Source organism: Coffea eugenioides, chromosome 9 (assembly GCF_003713205.1).
Source record: "Coffea eugenioides isolate CCC68of chromosome 9, Ceug_1.0, whole genome shotgun sequence".
Classification (NCBI taxonomy): domain Eukaryota; kingdom Viridiplantae; phylum Streptophyta; class Magnoliopsida; order Gentianales; family Rubiaceae; genus Coffea; species Coffea eugenioides.
Genome location: NC_040043.1, coordinates 10,097,150 through 10,116,400, shown reverse-complemented (window position 1 = coordinate 10,116,400; position 19,251 = coordinate 10,097,150). Strand labels below are relative to the sequence as shown.

General features: G+C 36.5%; 1 non-coding gene across 1 annotated transcript; it reads right to left on the bottom strand.

Moving 5' to 3' along the window:
- Window positions 1-8,131: 8,131 nt before the first annotated feature.
- On the bottom strand, window positions 8,132-8,238 carry LOC113748527. Its single transcript, XR_003464381.1, has one exon. It is a non-coding gene; the product is annotated as a small nucleolar RNA R71 (small nucleolar RNA).
- Between the last annotated feature and the right edge of the window lie 11,013 nt (window positions 8,239-19,251).

Sequence of the window (19,251 nt, the reverse complement as noted above, 5' to 3'; positions counted from 1 at the left end):
TTTAACCTGGTTAAGATAATACAGACAGAAGAGAAGGCAAAAACAGCAAAAAGGTGATGCTTGGAAATTTGAAGAGATTGCAACTCCAAACTTTTATGTTGCCGCTTAAATAGGGCATTCATGCGAATGGTGGTAGTTTTGGGGAAGAGACTTCTTTTTTTTTTTTTCCTATAACTGGCCAATTTTTTATTGAAAGATTAGCCCACAACCACTAAAACACATGTTCTATAATTTACCAGTTAATGATAAACTTACACAATGCTTTTGTCGTGAAATACCAAAGGAGCTGATTTCATCTCTTTTTTCTATGTTTTTTTTTTGTGGAAAAAAACTGTTATTCTAAACACATAACAGATGAATCAAAAGAAATCATCCACATGAGGGTGCCCCACAATTGTGGGATTTTGAGTGAGCATGGGAATTTGGTTTAACATCTTGACGTGATTGCATTGTTTTACTTGTTTTTGAGAGCTGCTTCCTCGCTTTCTTTGAAATAACTTGGGCAAAATGCTCTTGAACTAGGTTCTGGTCTTGATCTCTATCTTTATCGCGTTGTAAATCATCTTCTTTTTCTTCATTTTTGCCATCCTTGCATATTGGTCTTAAATGACGAAAGGGCTTTTGATACATGAGGGGGATCTTACCATGTATTTTCTCCCATTTAAGCTCTTCGAACACATCTTTAAATTGTGGCACATCTTTAATCTGTGGTTTTTGAGGCATAAAGGATTTCATTTCTGTTCTTGTACTTGTATCCACAAAGGGTGTGTCTCCATCTGACACAACATCACGTAGATCATGAATTTGGTCTACCTTCGTGAGCGCACCGTTTGCCACATTAGATGTAATTCTAGTATTTTGCTGTGAGGAGTCGCCAGTCTCCATCGCCTTCTCTTTCGATGCAGCCTCTGTGGATGCACCATTTGCTGGTTGAATGGAATGGTCATCCTTAGACTCTGGATCAGTGAATTCCCCATCATGAAGTGGATTCGAAGTCGAAGTCTGCAGCCCCACAACTACTCTATGCTCCGGCTCCACAACCCGATCTGCGACAATAGCAGACTTTGCAGCTTCTCCCTTATGGCTTTGCCCAATATTCGATTGGAGATCATCAGGATTAATAGTATCCAAATAAAATGCGAATTATTCCCTAAAATGGCAGCCTTCGGAATTGTCTGAACATGAGTCTCGACTGTCACACCCGACTTAACCTTCTTTGGAGCATAAATCTGTGCTGGTTCACGATCGTTTACTGTTCTGTCAGCCTTCAAAGGATGAAGAGTAGGATTTTTTTTTAAAACATTGATCTTGAGTATGCCCAATCTTTGCACAATGATGGCAGAATTCTGGCCAAAACTCATAATCAATTTTTTGCCATGCACCCTTAGAGTCATCACCAATCCAAATACGTCGAGTAGGCGCCTTCGATATATCTAACTCAATTAACACTCTAGCTACGGATGGCCTACGAAAATATGAAGTTGCAGCATCAACCTTCAATGGCCTCCCAAGGAGCGATGCAATCTTATTCAAATACTTCATATTAAAGAACGGAAAAGGAAGCTCAGGAAAAGATCCCCAGATAGGAGCAATTGATGCTTCATGATCTGCCTTGAAATCGATAGTCCATTTGGAGATGGTCAAGGGAGAATTCTGCACAAACCATGATCTTCGGACAAAAAGACGCATGTAATCCTCTTCCAGACATGGCCGAAAAAGCACATGATTGTTATCTAGTAAACCAACTGGGCAATCCCCTTTCAATCCAAGTGAAACAACAAATTTTCTGATAAGCTCCATAGGAGGCCTGCTATACGCAAACCTGCCCACAAGAAAATTCTTAAATGGTTCAGAAAGAGTTAAAATTTCTTTGCGAGATATCAAAAGTGCCGGCTCCCCACGAAAGGTTGAAAGCTGGCCAAAATCTGGAATAATGTCATTGCATGACGAAGCAGCTGCATTGCCTATTAAAGCAGCTGCAAAAGACTTCACCACAGGAGGTTTTCCTGCCACCCCTAAGGGTGGATCGGGCGTCGTAGCCGCGCCGGCCATAGAGAAGCACTTGTGGCAGTTGATGCTTCAGGAGCGAATAACGGAGGAAGAGTTTTGTTTTCACTTGGACATTTTGTCAAACATGTGGTAGGCCTGATTTTAGCTCACATGTCTCTTGAACTTTGGCTGAATGTAAATCCCAAAAATTTTTTGCCAACAATCAAAGGATGAAAAGAAAAAACAATGGATGATAAGAAGAAACTCTGTTAGCTGTTCAGAAGAAGCAAAATCAGTGTTTTAGATAGGTAGATCTGAAAGACAGGGACGTAGGCATGTGTCATTGGCCAACAGAGTTCTTTAATGATGAATTACGGGGAAGCTTCTTCTGGATCAAATGCACTATTGCACAGTGAAAAATAATTAGGATCATATAGAACTTTGGGGAAGAGACTTCAAAAGCTGTCATATTCATTTATATACAGGAATGATTTCATGAGCCTTGTAGCTTTTTGAATTTGTATTCCATGAGAACAAAACTGTAGTACTTGGCATGAAAATGACTGGAAAAACATATTCATTGTAGAAAAAGATCAAAAGGTTTCATGTTCTAGTAAAATTTGTTATTTACGATCTTTCAAATATAAGTTCTTCACTATTGTTACATTAAATAACATTTGAAATAACAACAGTTCCATTAGTAGGCTTCTATATGTGTGTGTGTATATATATATATATATATATGTATATATATATGTATGTATGTATATTGAAATATACGTCTACCAAATTATGCAGCACACAAAGTTATTAAGCACATAATATTTTTGGCAAAATTATATGTTTTTAATTATATATATTTCCCTAAATGTAAGCCAGTCGGTGTAACATCTGTCCTTTTCTTTTTAATAATGCTTATTTTTGTTCTTCCCCACAAAGAAACTTGCTAAATATTTTTTGACAAATTAAATAAATAATTACAAAACATATAAATGTTTCATATTTATAATTACTTTCCCCAAGTATCATTGAAAAAATTTATTTAGCATTTATATGAGTTTTGTACAACCTACAAAAACTTTTTTCATCTCACATCAACTACTTTATTTCTTGCCACCTCCTTCGCGTTCCGTAAACCAAGATATTTTCATAATAACAGGCACCCAACTCCACGCAAGTGTCGTAGTCTTAGCTATAAAGAGCTCTGGTAACCTATCCAAACATGCATTATTCAGAATTTTCAGCATAATTGAGAGTAGTTCTCTTGTTCTTGTGAATTTTATTCAAGACATTCAAGGTGCAAATTCTCTGAGAGTTCAAATCGACGTATCAATCAACTAATCACCTTGATTGTGGTTGTCCTACCCAAATCGTGGTTCATCAATTTTCCTTCATGTCCGATTGAGATTGTATCAAAGTTCATTTGTTAGGGATCTTGTTGAATCAAGGTCTCCACCTTCAAAACTATTTTTAACACCATTGAGGACTAAATTAACGTGATTTCATAGTGACGAGGTTCTACTATGCACCAAATTTTAATAAAACTTAAATATCCCTCTTTTGCAAATATACAGATCGTTTATCAAGTACAGGGATATTAAGTGTCAATCCCATAGGAAAGATTATCAATTACCGATAGTTTTCGAACTCTCTTATTATTTAAACTATCATAAATATAAGAAATTAAATCTACACCACAAATATAAAATAAAAGTAACAAAAATAACAATAGAAAACTCTTAGGGTTATGGAATTTCTTACTACTCTTGTAAGTGAAATTACTGGTTAATTGAATGTTATTATTTTGGTTAGTTATGACATAATTTCCTAATATATGTGAAACCTACTCTCGTAGTGAATCAACTATATTTGCAACTAAGCCATACTTATTCTCGTAGTTATGAAATTAACTACAAACTCATTTCTTGTATGAAATTAATTACATGGAACAAACCACTAAGGCCACAAAGGTTTGTGGCACCTCTATTCTCGTGAGTGTACTTCCTAAATTTAGCATATTGCTGAACTAGTGTCAAATTCCAATTCTCATTATAAACTTAATATCTTAAAATTACCACAATTGATGGCCTGTTAATCATGATTAGATAAGCAAAAGTGATAAATAACTCGTTCAAAATAATATCATCAAATAACCAAGTAAATATCACTAATAAGATATAGAAAGTTCATCCATAACTTTAAGTATAAACTTTAGCAAAACATGAAGAAATGAAAGAAATGACTATACTTGTATTATAGCTAAACATGAACTCAAATACAAAAAAGAAAGTGATAGGAGAGAAGTCACCATTGTCACATGAATTCCAACTCTTTCTTACTTCTTAATTCTTCATCCAATTCTACCGACAAGTACAAGATAGATAAACTATAATACTGTACAATACTAATGAACTAAGAAAAAGCTAGTGAAGACTACATATTTTGTAGTGTCTATAGCCTTCCAAAGTTATGAAAAATGTTCTCCAAGGCCTCTATTTGTAGAGAGTTAAAGCTCCAAATGAATTGGTAAAGTTGATATAAAATGCTTCTTGAGATTCCCAAAATATTCTTCTACAAGTCTACATACTCTTCTTTACAGCTGTAGTCGAAATTCTTGCTGGAATTAAGCTATAAAAAGTTGTAAACAATCAAAGAAAATGGTTGTGCAAGTCGCACAACTTCCTTCAGAATACACGGGGTCAATACGCAGGTGTAAGATCGCGTATTGCACCCGTGTATTGCCTCCCTTGCAGGTTTGCACTTTTTTTTTTATCAATTTTCAACTTTGCTCTATTTTTACATCACTGTCAACTGATATTTTTTAGATGACAGAGGCTGAACTAACTCTTGTACAAAGCATCATGAAAGTTTTAGCCCTTTGAATTAGCTTTTCAATGCATAAAAAATCATCTAATTTGAAATTCTGTAGACATAGTAATGACAAAAATACCCTTGACTGGTCAATCTCCTAATGTGATCCAGAATTGTGTTAATTACACTAGCCGTTTCTCTCATATTTGTAGCCATTACCATCTTTGTTGCCTTAATGCGATCGAGAAAGTAAAATAGTACAGTGACTGGAGGAGACTCCTTAAATGCTATAGCACATGGCAAAATATCATATTATGAAATTGAACAAACATTGAAAGATTTAGCGAGAGAAACTTGATTGGCATGGAAGCCTATGCTACTGTTTATAAGGCTTTAATTCATGGATCCCATGTAACCGTGAAGGTGTTGAATTTACAAATAGAAGGCACATTTAGAAGTTTTGATATAGAGTGTGAAGTACTACGTAACTTTCACCATAGAAATCTAACCAAAGTCATTAGCAATTGTTCTAACCCTGACTTCAACGCTTTAGTTCTTGAATATATGGCTAATGGAAATCTTGAAAACTTGTTGTATGCTCAGGATCTTTTCATAGATTTTTTTGCAATGACTGGACATAATGATTGATGTGGTATCAACATTAGACTATTTGCACAATGGTTATTCAATCCCTCTAGTTCACTGTGATCTGAAACTAAGCAATGTTCTACTAGACAAAAATATGGTAGCACATATAGGACTGTCAATGGGGTTGGGTCAGGTCGAACTCGACTTGTTCGATCCGACAAAAAGCCCGATGAGTCCGACATTTTAGTGAGCCGGTCTGAGTCTGAGCCTAAAAATTAAACCCGAATTAAATATGAGCCGAATTTGGGCCTTATTAGACTCAAACCCGATATAAGCCCGGCCATTTAATTATTTTTATATATATAATATTTATATTTTGATATTATGTATAATTATATATCCAAATATATTATTATTAAATACTAAATATATATATATATTCCAAAATATAAAAATACATCTAAAGACTCTTCCATGAGCTTTCTTGAGAGCCAATATTAGTGATGCATAACTGAATCTCTAACTTTTCTTATTGGTTGAATAAATTTTTGTGTTGGCATAATATCGGTTGATTTCTTTTTGATTTACAAACACAAATCATCAAACATGTTTGGATTCAAATCACAAAATTATAAAAAAAAGTTTCAATTTTTAAAGATGTAATGACTTATGATCGCATGTTTTATTACTATTTTTCATGCATTTTGAACAAATTAAATATAAATATTGTTGAAACAATTTTGGTTTATATACTTTTTAAGAACTATTATTTGTTTATATTTAGTTTTAATATTATAGTTTTGAAAAAGGCCTCGGATCCTGAAGATCCGAGCTCGGATCCATTTTCACCTCTCGGATCTGTCTCTCTCTTCAGCAAGTAGCACAACCGCTTTTCTTTATCTTTCACACAACTTTTCCAGCTATTTTGAGGGACAGAAATTGGTGGCACATGCTTCTGCAACAAAAGAGAAGACCAAATGAATTGTAGACAAAAGGAAACATCATATCTTTGACTTCTTTTTACAAAATCTGAGTGGAGGAAATTATGAAATGAGAGGAATAAACTTTCTACCACCTTTTATGCAGAAACACAGGGGAGAAGCCAAGAACCATACGTAGCTAGTCTTCCTTCTTGTAACACTTTCTCTCTAGTTAGGAGTTCTTGAAGAAACATTTGGAGTTTTCACTTGTAATCATATTGTGCAAGAGCATAGCAGAATTTAAGGGTTTCACCATCAATTGGCTAAGCTTTCTTTTACCTTTCTTGTACTTGTACTTTATGATGATTTGCATTAATAAACTTGTGAGTTTGATTGTTAAATCATTCATGAGTAGTTAAATTTCTTTATTTAGGGAGTAGATGAAACTTATGGCTAAATAATATGAATTGAATGTGATTTATACTTGTTATATCTTGTATTAACTTGTCTACTTGTGTAGCTGTGATTACTTGTTATTGATTGATCACCAATAGCATGCTTATAGTTGTTATTGTTCAATGAGAATTGGTAGTAACAATGGAAACACATGAGTAGAGCTTAAGTTGTATGTTCATGAAAGTAGAGATACACTTAAGTGGATTACGTAGCATTTCATGAAAGAAAACAGAGTAGAACGAGTATTTCACCATGAAAATAGGGAAAACTGAACTACTCTAGGCCATTCCATCATGAGAATGAGACTTGGTAATTTAGGAAATGAATCTCTGGTTAAACAAGAATAATAACAAGAGGTAAATCTATTCATTTGTGTTGTTTATACCATAAGTGGAATCTACATCCCTAAAGTCTTCCTTGAGTGAAATTTCTCCATTTGCATTTAGCATTTGTTAAATTAGATTTGTATATCAGATTTGTAGACTATAGCAATAAACTTTCTCTGCTCAAATTTAATGTAAGTCTAAATAATAGAGAAAAATAAGGACCTAGTACTTGTTTAATTTGCTTCTCGTGGGATCGACCCGATACATACCCTACATTACGATTTCGGCCTGTATACTTGCAGTCCAACGGGTGTAAAATCGTATTTAAACTTGCATTGATATAAAAAATTCCGTCAAGTTTTTGGCGCCGTTGCCGGGGAGCGGCAATATTAGGGCCTAATCATCTCTATTAATTTAGATATTTCCATTATTTTTATTCAATTTGTTTATAGTTAATTTTAATAATAAAAACTGCAAAATTTCTCTTGTTTTTATTTGTAGTGTATGCATCGATCAAATCGAGAAGTTGCACTTTTTGATTCTGAAATTGATAGGACACTAAGGAGACAAAGGAGGAATACACCGCATCAAGAGGAACAAGAGGTTTGGCAGCCAATTGAAGAAATCTTGATAGAATTGCCATTTGAGGAAGAAATTGCGAAAAATGACTCAAATAGGCGAATTTTACGAGATTTTGCTTTACCGGAAACACAAGGTTCTCAAATTAGTATTGTAAGGCCAACGGTAAATACTAATAATTTTGAGATTAAACCATCACTGATTCAAATGGTACAACAATCTCAATATGGAGGTAATGCTACCGAAGATCCAAATTCTTACTTGTCAACATTTCTTGAAATCTGTGATACAATTAAGTTTAATGGTGTTAGTGATGATGCAATTAAACTTCGATTGTTTCCATTCTCGCTAAGAGACAAGGCCAAGATTTGGCTGCAATCTCATCCTCCTAACACTTTTACAACTTGGGTTGAATTAGCTAAGACTTTTCTAAATAAATTCTTTTCACCTGGAAAAACTGCTAAGTTTAGAATGGATATAACTAGTTTCTCTCAACAGGAAGGAGAAACATTGTATGAATCTTGGGAGCGCTATCGGGAATTGCAATGAAAATGTCCTCATCATGGTCTACCAGATTGGCTAGTAGTCCAAACATTTTATAATGATCTCACCTATCCAACAAAGACGCATGTAGATACGGCAGCGGGAGGAGTTTTGATGGGAAAGACAGCTGAGGAAACTCAATAATAGATTGAAGAAATGGCTGCTAACAACTACCAATGGGCAAACGAATGAAATAATACAAGGAGAACCGCATGTATGTTTGAAATAGATACCTTGAATATATTAAGTGCAAAGATGGATAATGTGGTTAAGATGTTTAATAGGCAAGTTGGCTCTAGTTCTAATCAAGGAGTAGTTGTTGCATGTTATACTACTTGCGGCGGAGATCATGATGATTTTATGTGTGTTAGCAGCGAATAGGTTCATTATCTCAATAATTACAACCATCCACTCCAAAACAATCCATACTCCAATACCTATAATCCAGGATGGCGTAATCACCCGAATTTTGGATGGAATGATCAAGGGAACCAACAAAGACCAGTTAATCCACCAGATTTTCAACCGAAGCAACCATTTCAGGAGTCCAAACCAGCTTGGGAATTGACAATTGAAAAGCTGGCAAATGTATCAAATGATAAAATTGAAAGGTTAGCCAGTGCCACTACTCAACGGTTTGAAAGAATTGAAGGAAGAATGGACCAACTCACCAATATATATAGAAATGTAGAGGTCCAACTAGGACAAATCGCTAATACTGTTAACAATCGAAACCAAGGGGATTTACCTAACAAGATTGAGGTGAACCCAAGGGAGCATGTGAAGGCCATAACCCTCGGAAGTGGGAAGAAAGTAGGTGAGCCACCTGTAGTTGAACATGAGAGAAAACATGAAAGAAGAAAAAACAAGCAGTTGAGCAATTTGGGAGATGATAACAAGACAATTGAAGGGAAAGAAAAGATAGAGAAAAATGAACCACAAATGGGAGATACAACACCAATTCCTCCACCAGTGCCATTCCCCCAAAGATTGAAGCCTTCGAGAAATGATAAAGAATTTGAGAAGTTTGTCAATATTTTCAAACAATTACATATTAATATACCTTTTGTTGATACTATTTTGCAGATTCCTTCATATGCAAAGTTTCTCAAGGAGATAATGACTAAGAAAAAGAAGCTAGTAGATAGCGAGACAATTGCATTAACGGAAGAATGCAGTGCAATCATACAAAATAAATTGCCACCAAAGTTGAAAGATCTGGGGAGTTTCACAGTTCCTTGCGCTATCGGTAATATAGAATTCTCTAAAGTAATTTGTGACCTTGGTGCAAGTGTGTCATTGATCCCTTTAACTGTGGCTAGGCAATTGGGGTTGAAAGAGTTAAAGCGTACTAACATCTCCTTGTAATTGGCTGACAGGTCTATTAGACATCCAATGGGCATATTGGAGAATGTGCTCATTAAAGTGTAGAAATTCATTATTCCTGTTGATTTTGTTGTTTTAGACATGGAGGAAGATGTAAATGTACCTATTATACTTGGTAGACCATTTCTGGCCACTGCAGGTACAATAATTGATGTCAAATGAGGTAAGTTCAAGTTCCAAATCGGTGAAAAGGAAGTGAAATTTGATTTGAGTAAAGTGGAGAAATATCCCTCATTTATTGACCATGTTTATTCTGTTAACATATGTGATGAATTGGCATTAGAAATGAGTCAAGTTAATCTTGATGATGATTCTCTTGAACTGTGTCTTAATGGTATAGGTTTACAAGAGAAACAAGTTGAAGAAATGACTGAATTTTTGCAGGCACAGGTTCCTTACAAAAGGAGAAATGCATATGAGGAGTTAGAATTGAGCAAAGGTTTACCTCCACCATCATGTGAACAAGCACCACAGTTTGAGCTTAAGCCGCTACCTAAGCACCTCAAATGTGCATTTCTTGGAGAAAAAGAGACATTGCCGGTGATTGTAAATTCTGCACTAGATGAGGAACAACTAGGCAAATTCTTACGTGTTTTGAGGAAGTATTTAAAGACTATAGGATGGACAATTTCTGATATCAAAGGAATTAGTCCAACTATTTGTATGCACAGGATTTTGTTGGAAGAAAACTCTAAACCAGTGGTTGAAACTCAAAGAAGGTTAAATCCAAACATGAAAGAAGTGGTAAGAGTACAAATTCTTAAATGGCTGGATGCAGGTATAATTTTTCCAATTTCTGATAGTGTTTGGATTTCTCCTATACATGTAGTGCCAAAAAAAGGGGAGATAACCATAGTACATGGTAAAAATGATGAAATGATTCCCTCTAGAGTTGTGGTTGGGTGGCGAGTCTGTATTGCTTATAGAAAATTGAATGCAGCTACTAGAAATGATCATTTCCCTCTACCTTTTCTTGATCAAATGGTAGAAAGATTGGCTGGTTATGAATTTTATTATTTCTTGGATGGTTTTTCAGGATACAATCAAATAGTCATTGCACTGGAAGATCAAGAGAAAACTACATTCACTTATCCTTACGGCACTTTTGCATTTCGAAGGATGCCTTTTGGACTGTGCAATGCACCGGCCACCTTCCAACGATGCATGATGGCAATTTTTTCTGATTTTAATGAGAAAATTATGGAAATCTTCATGGATGATTTTTCTGTATTTGGATCTACTTATGATGATTGTCTTAACAATTTAGATCTAATTTTGCATAGATATGAAGAAACAAATCTTGTACTCAATTGAAAAAAATGTCACTTCATAGTTTGTGAGGGTATTGTGTTAGACCACAAAATTTCTTCAGAAGGTATTGAGATAGATCAAGCCAAGACAGAAGTTATTAAGAGAATGCCTCCACCTATCAACGTGAAAGGCATTCGAAACTTTCTTAGACACGTGGGATTTTATCGGCGATTTATTAAGAATTTCTCTAAGATTGCACCTTTATGTGAATTACTTGCAAAAATGTTTTTTTCTCTAATGATGATTGTTTACTTGCTCACTTTAATGATGATTGTTTACTTGCTTTTAATAGGTCGAAGAAGGAACTTGTCTCCGCACCCATAATGGCATCACCGGATTGGAACTTGCAATTTGAATTAATGTGTGATGCAAGTGATTTTGCAGTTGGGGCTGTTCTTGGGCAAAAATATGATAAACGACTTCATGTCATTTATTATGCAAGTAAAATGTTAAATGAACCCCAAGTCAACTATGCAACAACAGAGAAGGAGTTGCTAGCAGTGATATTTGCATTGGATAAATTTAGATCGTACTTAGTAGGATTTAAAGTTATCATTTATACCGACTATGCAGCACTCAAATATATGTTAAATAAGAAAGATGCAAAATCTCGACTAATTCGATGGATTTTATTATTGCAGGAATTTGATTTGGAAATCAAAGATAAAAAAGGATCCAAGAACTTAGTTGCTGATCATCTTTCTAGACTGAAAAACATACCTCAAGAAGACCATTCATCCATTAAAGAAGAATTTCCAGATGAGTTTTTAATGGCAATTTATAAATCACCATGGTATGCTGATCTAGTTAACTTTGTTGTTAGTGAAGTGATACCAAGTGATTTGAATTCTCATCAAAGGAAAAAGTTCTTAAATGATGCTAAACATTACTTTTGGGAGGAACCATTCTTTTACAAACATTGTGCAGATGGAATAATTAGAAGATGTGTTCCGGAAGAAGAGGTACATAGTATTTTAATGCATTGTCATACCCTTGAAACGGGAGGTCATTTTAGTACTACTAAGACCGTAGCAAAGATATGGCAATTTGGATTTTATTGGCCTACTATGTACCAAGACACTAGAAATTGGGTTAAAAGTTGTGATCAGTGCCAAAGAACCGGTAATATCTCAAGAAAGAATGAAATGTCTTTGACTACATATTTGGAAGTTGAGTTATTTGACGTTTGGGGCATTGATTTTATGGGACCATTTCCTAACTCATATAATAATAAGTACATCCTTTTAGCAGTTGATTATGTCTCTAAATGGGTGGAAGCAATTCCTTCACAAACTAATGATGCTAAAGTTGTACTTAAATTCCTTAAACGGAACATATTTTGCAGGTTTGGAGTCCCAAAGGCAATAATAAGCGATGAAGGTAAGCATTTTTGTAATAAAATTATTGATACTTTGTTGCTTAAATATGCATGCAGACATAAAAAGTCACTCCCCTATCATCCTCAAGCCAATGGTCAAGCGGAGTTGGCCAACCGGGAAATTAAAATCATTTTAGAGAAAACGGACAATCGATCAAGAAACGATTAGTCGAACAAGCTTGAAGATGCTTTGTGAGCGTATAGAACGGCATTTAAAACGCCGTTGGGAATGTCTCCATATAAGCTTGTTTGTGGGAAAACGTGTCATTTACCTGTAGAAATAGAACATAAAACTTATTGGGCCATTAAAGCTATTAATTTTGATTTTAAATCTGCAGGTGAAAAGAGAATGCTCGAGTTAAACGAATTGGAGGAATCACGGTTAACTTCGTATGAGAATGCCAAGATTTACAATGAAAAAGTGAAATTTTGGCATGATAAACACATTCTTCCTAAGCATTTTGAAGAAGGGCAAAAGGTATTATTGTTTAACTCAAGGCTTAAATTATTCCCTAGAAACCTTAAATCTCGATGGTCCGGACCATTTGAAGTGGTTCGTATGTTTTCTTATGGAGCAGTGGAAATAAAAGGAGAAAATGGTGCCCCATTCAAAGTAAATGGTCAAAGATTGAAGCTCTATTTGGCTGGAGAAAAGGTTCCTAAGGAGTAATTTACTCCTTAGGAAATGCAATGGAGAGTTAAAGAAGTTATAGGAGAGTCAAGCCAACGACTATAAACAAAAGCGCTTGTTGGGAGGCAACCCAATAATAATATCGTCATTGTGTGTTTTTATGAGTTTCTTACATTTTGGTGTGATTTAATTGATTAATTAGGTGTATTTCACTTGTTTGTAGGAGGAATCGGAGTTTTATCATCCATTTTGGAGGTACAATTGAAGAACAAGTGTAAAAAGGGAGGTTTTCTTACCGAATTGTGCTTTAAGTGTTTAGAATTTCCATGAATATATACAATGTTGCATTTCCAGTATATTCAAGTGAGTTTTGGTGATAACATGTTTATAAATGGTCATGGACTCATTTGATGTGCATTTAATGCCCAAAAGTGCCATTTTGGTGTAAAAGTGCAAAAATGATCAAAGAACCTCACCCCTCGATTTGCAATGTAGATGTGTTTAATGTATTTCGAGAGGTTGGATATTGTGTTTATGGTATATTACATGTGGTGGGAGGTTGGAATTGATAAAAAGTTTGTCCAATGTGTAATTTGGAATTGGCCGAAAAAGGGAGAAAAAGTTTGAAAAATTGCAGTTTCTGCAATTAGTGCAGAGAATTACAGATCCGAGCTCGAATCCAAAAAACCTAGTTGGATCCAAGGGTTCGGCTGAACTTCTGGAGTAACGGATCCGAGCTCTGTCGGATCCGAGGGCTTCCAGAACCGATCCGAGCTAGGATCGGTTCGCAATACGAATGGAACCGCAGTCTCGGTTCCTCATTTTCCAGTTTCCTTTTTCCTCTTCTCACCGAAACCCTAGCTCCTTTTCTAAATTCTTCCATTTCATCCGTTTATTCTCCAATCTTTCACCTCAAAATCATTTCCCAACACCTTGTGATCATAAACCCTCAACGATTTCATATGAAAAACATCAATTTGGGAGATTTCAAGTGTTAAAGCAGAAAAGAGGGCCGAACAGAAATTCTTCAATTTGCGGGCTATTTTGGCTTGTTTCTGTGTCAAATTTTGTATCATTATCATCCTCCATCATCACTCTACACATTTGAGATACCAATTTTCAACTTTCTTTGAAATTTTACATTTCTCAATTCTTAATTTTTTTTTCGATTTTTCTCTCAATGTGGGAAATGCATATATGTTGGATTTTAATGCTATAATTGTGTTATATTGTGCTAATATATGTGATTAGCAATACTTGTTTGCTTAGAAATGAGAAATTTGTTAATGTGGTGATAAATTTTGTATAATTTTTCTCATGAAAGTACATTAGACTTTTGTTTGCAATTTCTTGTTTCTTTGTATAATTTGCATTTGTTTGTTTGACATGAAGCTCATTTTTATGCAAATTAATGATAAATTGTAGCAAGTATAGTGAATTGTTATGTATTGCTTTGAGGGAAATAGACAAAAGCTGAGAATTGTTTGAATTGAGGGTGTTTTTCGTAATGCATAAGGAGATGTTGTGTTCAATTGATGATTAAGGCTTAACCTAATAGCGCATGATAGTCCATTTTACTTTGAGATAATATTCTATCCTTGCAAATGGTTTTAAATCTCACACATTTGGATTTATCATGCGGGGGTTGATTTCCTTATTGCAAATATATCTTCTAAATGTTAAAAATGGATTTGAGAATGTGTTAAGCAGAGTATTTGCTTCAATTTGTCCATTGTTGGCAGGGAGTTTAACCCTTTTATAAGGGGAAACTCTGTCGAAATTTTCTTAAATTCCTATTTAACATGTGTGAGCAAGTTATATTGTTTCTAATGAATATTTCTTCTCGTTTGTGTACAGGCGTACTATGGCTCGCACAAGGAGGGCTCGTATTCGTACTCCTACTCCTTCGTCGAGTGAGAAACGAACTCCTTCACCTGAGGAGTCACTAGTGGAGGAATCTCCTTCACCTGAGTCGCCTCCACGCTCACGGCATAAGAGAGCATCCACGAGCCATGAGGAGCCAGTTCCTGACTATAATACCACTCGTTTCACCTCGCTCGAGAATCAACAGTGGTACGAAGCCGATCTAGACAAAGAAATCATCATTGAAAAACATTTGGCACCGGAGGTGGATGACCACTACAAGATCTCCACGGCTTTCAAACGACTTGGATGGGAAACTATCCTAAATTTGCTGAAGCATTACTATCCCTCTTGTGAGGTCTCGCAAATTTCTTATATTTTTCTCAAAAATACCCTTTTATTTGGAAATTATTCATTTATTATAACCCTACTACCCAATCATTCCATAATAAGGGCAAATGGATCTAGAAAGTAGGGTTTCACTTTTCGTTTTCAAGTTGGAGCAAGTTAGGGTTTTCGCGTTTTTCCATAGGGCGATTTTTCCGGTACAGAGTAAGGAGCAAATTTGGTGCTTAAGAGTGACTTTTAGGTGAGAAATATGATGTGATTAGAAGCACTGATAAAAAGTTAGTGAATAGGAAGTAAAAACCCTAGTACGTGTGATTTAAGGAAAAACGGCGCGAACCGACGGGTACCGCGCACTACCGATTGAACGCACCCCTTGACCACCACTTTCTGACCACATGAGCTCATTAATATTTGAGCAAAATATCCCCCTCATTGCCAGGTAGCCTTGACCGAAAATGTGGACCAAATGCAAGGAAAGAGAAAAGAAAAATGAGTGGTGGTGGTGAAGCCACTTGTTGGTCACTTAAGGGCCATTGACCAAATGACTTATCTTACCTTCTTATCCTCCATTTTGCACCTTTCTTCACCATATTTCTTCTGGTTGGCCGAGACACAAGAGGGGAAAGAGAGAGCAAAGAAACACCTTCCTTCATCTTGAATTCGAGCTGCCAAGTGAGAAAGAAAGGAAACTAAACCGATTAAAGTCACCCTTGAGTGTTTGTTTAGTGAAGTGTTGGTGAAATTTTGAAAGGGAAAGCTAGGGTTGCTCTGGGTAGACACTTAAGTAAGGTGAGGATGATGATTTCCCCATTTTTTTTTACTCTTGATCTTGTTCAATTAGCTTAGCATCTCAAATTGGTGGTGAATGATGGTTGTTATTATGTTTTGGGTGTTTTTCCTTTTGGTTATATGAATTAGGGTTTGATGGATTGCTACCTATACTTGATGTATGGTTAAAATATGTTGTATCTAAGATTGTATAGGGGGTTTTGGTAGCAAGTGAAGCAACAAATGAAGAAAGTTACCATTGAAACCAAAAAATTCCAGATTTCTGGAAAAATTTCACCCTGTTCTATCTGGTTCCATTTCGTGTGGTTAGAGGCCGAATTAGGCTTGGCATAAAACATAAAAGTTGTAGAGAATGGTATTTTATAGGTTCCTACAAAATTTCAACTCAATTGGAGCAACGTAGCCTATGAAAAGACCAAAATACCCTTACTATTTTAGGATGTTTCCAGTGTTCCGTTTTAGTCAGTTCATCCAGTTTATCATGTTTATTCACTAGGATCCGTGCTGATTTAGCCATTTTCCAAAACATGAAAGTTTTAGTACTCTGGCTTAGCTTTTAAACGCCTCAAAGAACACCTTAAACAGACCTTGGTAGCCTGAGATATGACCATTCTAGTGCAGTACGGTTAATTAGCCGTATAGTTGGAAGTGGCTCTGTAAATTGGGAATTTGACTAGGTTACACTAGAATTTTGACTAAGTGACCTCCGTGAAAGTTGTAGGATTTTGTCTTAGTTTCGAAATGGTATAAGTTGCACCTCAATCCGATAAGCGTAGTCTCGGATGTGCCCGTTCCGCAAAAATCCGTCAAATCTGTCTTTTGTAATTTCATTTCCGCACTTGATATTAGCTTAATTTTTGTTCTTGTATTGTTTTGAGCCTATGGAATGGCTATTGAACTGAAATTGTGTTATGGGTAACCTTGGGTTGGATTGAGAAAAATAATGAAGCCAAAATGGCAGGAAAATTAGATAAACACAAAGGGCATGCTGCCCAAATTTACGCTCGAGAACTAGGGAGATACACTTGCGACTTGAGTAAAGTTGATAAACGGGTATCACTTGAACCATCTAGAACTTTTGCTGCTTTGGATATCGATGGTTATACGTTAGAACCTAGTCGAACTTGTACCCTTAGGAAAAGCGGTAATAATCACTATAAATCCATTTTTCTTGTATTTTCGACTCAAAAGTTATTTCCAAGTATACATGTTACAAAATTTTTCAGTTTGAAAGGCGAGCAACCGTTTCACGACTATTTTTCAAGTGAATTTCAATTTCTTGATTCTTATTGAACGAAATGTTTAAGTTTTGAACCTTACTTGACTTTATCCAAATTCTTAAGCAACGTTTTATCGCAGATTTGGACTCCAAGCCAGGAGTACCACCTGGACGAGATCATTAAAAGCACTATACTTGTTTTGGCGAGTGTTTTCAAATATCTGATTGAACTTGGTATTTGTGATTTATCTTTGACCAATGTGACTACATGATATATAAATGATTGCTCGGGCAAGGGTGTACTTTATCGCACTTGCCCTAGCAAGAATTGTACTTGTTTACCGATTTCACTTGACTTGCTCTACATGCATATAAATCATATCTTGTCTGGAATTTCAGAAACCCTATGGCTAGTTAATCGAGTAGAGTCGGCAAGGGTCTGGTCGATTAGATAACGAACCCTGGGTAACTAGTAATGTCGAGTGGAGTGTTATCTTCTCGACCAATCGGTATACTCGAATATTACCACCCGTGTTTTATATGGCGTGTGGGCTCGGAAAAGGGGGTTGAGTGGTGGACGGAGACTGGCGTGAAGTGGGGTATTATTTCTGGACTAGTTATTACTTGAAAGTTGACGGAGTGTCAACTACCAACCGATCAAGCTGGGATGGAGTCGAGACATGAGCCACTGTATCCTTACATGTAAACATGATCCATATATTTCTTGACTACTTGAAGTATTATTTCCTTGATTGAACTTGTTTGCTCGCTATTTCACTATTATACTGTTATTACTTTGGTTGATGCCCAATTTCATATTTGGAACTTCACTGAGTTTTGGCTCACCCCGTTAGTTTTGTTTTCCTTACAAGAGTACGAGCGAGGCGTGAGACGTGTAAAGACTAGCGTAGTCTAGTTGTTTGACTTTTGACTTTTAACTTGTACTCGCGCTATTCCTCGAATAGAATGTTTTGTATTTGGATTGTATACGCTTTGAACTAGTTTAGGGATATTGAGACTTTGTACCTTGATTTCTATCAATGTAAATTATAAACTTGAATTGTGGATGTTAATTATGGTCTATGGATGTATGCCGTGATACGAGTGAGTGAGTGAATTCTGGCGAGAGTTGGGCAGGCGATCCGCCGAACCCTTTGGTACGCCTTAGGGGAAGGTGGGGTCGTCACAAATCTAGTCCGGGAGTTCTATGCCAATGTAGAAAACAAACAGAGCCACAGTGGTAACCTCATCGTCTCATGGGTTTGAGGCAAGAGAATAGCTCTCAATCGGGATACACTTAGACACTTCGTCAAGCTCAAAGACAAAGGAGAAGATGTTAAATTGACCAAAGAGTTCAAGGCACGTGATTCATGGCAAGTGGGAGAGGCCATGGCACGTCTTAAGGGACAGTACCGTGAGTAAGGAAGTGCGAAAAAACTCACGGTATACGCCGACTCCTTCGAACATCGGTACCACCTGATTTTCTACCTTTTTGCCTTTAATATGGTGCCGAAAAGGAGTGGCAAACAAGAGCTCAGCAATATTGACCTATACTTTCTGGATAAGATGATGCATGGAGTGGGTAGTCAGTTGACCGGTATTCCCCTACCCAACATCATCATCAGCTATATGCGGACCACAGCTCGCATGAGGGCCGGCGAGACCTGTTTCGGGTTTCCTCGACTGCTATCCCTCATTTTTGAGAAGCTCAAGGTTCCCCTTGGAATCGAGCGAGCTATTACCACTAGGTCTGTCGACAAGGTCAGTGCCTCGATACTCAAATCTTTGAGTATCCCTACGGATTTTGGAGCTGCTCTAATTCGGGACACTGGAGGAGCATCGACTTCCGCTCAGCCTCCACCTCACACTGAACCACAAGCGGAAGCTCAAGAGACGAAGGCACAGCAGCCTCTTCCTCCTCCCGTTCCGCAACCACCTCCTCCGCCGTGTTCCAAGTGGCAAGAGCTCCTCAATGCCATTTGCTGTATGGAGGCACGAGTCGTCGAGCGTATCGATCAGACGGAGCGGATGATGACAAAGCGACTTGACAGACATGATCGCCATTTTCGTGCGATCGAGGATCATTTCCATATCTACCGGTCACCTACTCCGAC